This window comes from Hyaena hyaena, unplaced genomic scaffold, assembly GCF_003009895.1.
Source record: "Hyaena hyaena isolate Hyena2069 unplaced genomic scaffold, ASM300989v1 scaffold_113, whole genome shotgun sequence".
Lineage (NCBI taxonomy): Eukaryota > Metazoa > Chordata > Mammalia > Carnivora > Hyaenidae > Hyaena > Hyaena hyaena.
The window spans coordinates 380,988-382,987 of record NW_024080745.1 but is presented as its reverse complement, the minus strand read 5'-3'; the positions used below and the strand labels follow the sequence as shown (position 1 = coordinate 382,987).

Below are 2,000 nucleotides of genomic sequence, written 5' to 3'. Positions count from 1 at the left end.
GTTGTATCTAATAAAAATGGGAATCTAACAAGCACATAGTTCTGTGTATGACATATTAAATAAGACCAGATGTATTTAATTCAGCTGAATCACTGTAGACCTGCTTCCTCATCCTCTGCTGTTTTTAGAAGTGTTTTCCTTTCCTTGGTTCATTGTTTTCTGTATTTAGGAGACCACCCCGGTCTTCTTGAGTAAGGACCGAAGACAAACATTTGTTAGCACTGTGCTTGATGCTCCCCAGCACCCCACTGACACATGCAAACGTATCCTGGAGAAGATTATTTAAGTCTGAGTTTATATAAGTCATTTATTTTCAAATAAAGTAGGGAATTCTGTCGTCTTAGCAGAATTACTTTATAAAGCAAAACTGAGGGTAAATGTTAATAGATTGTATGAATGTAGATGGAGATTTTCCTGTTGATAAGAATTTAAGACACTGCCTCAGAGGTGTAGGAGATGAGTGAGAAGCAGCCCTGCCTGCATTTTACTTTTTTAATTTTTGAAGGTTTTGTTTATTTTAGAGGGAGAGCATGAAAGTGGAGGAGAGGGAGCATGGGGAGAGAGGTGGCAGGGTCCATGCTCAGCACAGAGCCCTACTTGGAGCTCATTCCCACAATGCTGGAATCATGACCTGAGCTGAAATCAAGAGTTGGACACCCACAGGGGAACTTCCCCACAGGAGAGAGCACAACAGCATTTCTTCCCTGCATGCATGGCACATTGCTCTTCCAACCAGAGTCAAGAGAGGGAGGCAGTGAGGGAGCCCCTTAGCGACTTGTGAGTGCTGCCCAGAAAGGAAGGCTGGGCTCTCTCAGTCCTTGGCCAGATGCTTGCTGAGCTTACGGAATGTGTGCACCTCTCCTGCGTTGCGACAGGAGTGGAAGACAAGTGAGTCTGGGGGTGGGGGGAACCCTACTGAGGCTCCCCTGGAGTTTGAGAATGGAGAGACAGGCGCCTGGAGGCTGGCTGGAACTGCCCTGAGTGGCTGGTCGAGGACAAAGGGTTCTCCCATTCAGCTGGGTAAGGCTATGCAATGTTTCTCACGGACCTAGGAAACAAGGTGGAGACTGTCTACCAAAGGAGATAAAAGGGCAGGGCATCCTGTACTAAGAAAAATGGAGAGATTTGAATGAGGTGAAACCTTAAAGTCAATTTCGGCCAGACTGGAATTTTCCATAGCTGAAAATGAGACTCTGCTCACATCTGAAAGTGACCCCAAAGGTAAGGGATCTGCCTGAAATGCCACTGGGGGCAGAGAAAGGAGATCTTGTTTGAAGACAGAGGTGGGTGGGGGCACTGGGCTGGCTCAGACAGGAGAGCCTGTGACCTTTGACTTTGAGATCCTAATTCGAGCCTAACGTTAGGTGTAGAGATTACTTTTAAAAAATTAAAAGTTTTAAAAAAATAAAATAAAGGCTGAGGTGGGAGGAGAAAGCTGTTTACTGATTATAATCACTGACTCAGCACATTTAATGGAGCAGTTACACAATTTATTTTAAAAGTAAGCTATGACACCACGTATGGAACATTCTTGCCAAAACAAACAAAAATTCTGAACCTGAATTTAATCAAGCCTCTTGAACCAACCCCCAGATTATGGGAAAGGTGAGAGGTGGAAGCGCACGCTAACGACACGAGGAGGATGCCAGCAGCCAACTCCAGAATATGAGAAATGGCACAAGACGGCAACTTTTGTATTTCACAAGCGTGATGATTGGGCGTTCAGCCACTGTGTGGGACGTGCCTCCCTCAAGCCTTGTCACAGCATAATTGGCACCTTACCCATCTGGGGCACCTGGGTGGCTCAGTCAGTTGAGCATCAGAGCTTGACTCAGGTCATGATCCCACAGTTTGTGGGTTAGAGCCCCGCATCGGGCTTGCTCATCAGCACAGAGCCCGCTTTGGGGCCTCTGTCGCCCTCTATCTCTGCCACTCCGCATGCTTGAGCTCTCTCAAAAATAAATGAAACATTAAAAAAAATTTTTTTTTATTTGGCACCT

The 2,000-nt window shown here is 46.0% G+C and overlaps 1 non-coding gene across 1 annotated transcript; it reads left to right on the top strand.

Moving 5' to 3' along the window:
* The first annotated feature begins 1,688 nt into the window (after positions 1-1,688).
* LOC120234684 lies at positions 1,689-1,792 on the top strand. The gene has a single exon (XR_005529165.1). It is a non-coding gene; the product is annotated as a small nucleolar RNA U13 (small nucleolar RNA).
* The last annotated feature ends 208 nt before the right edge of the window (positions 1,793-2,000 follow it).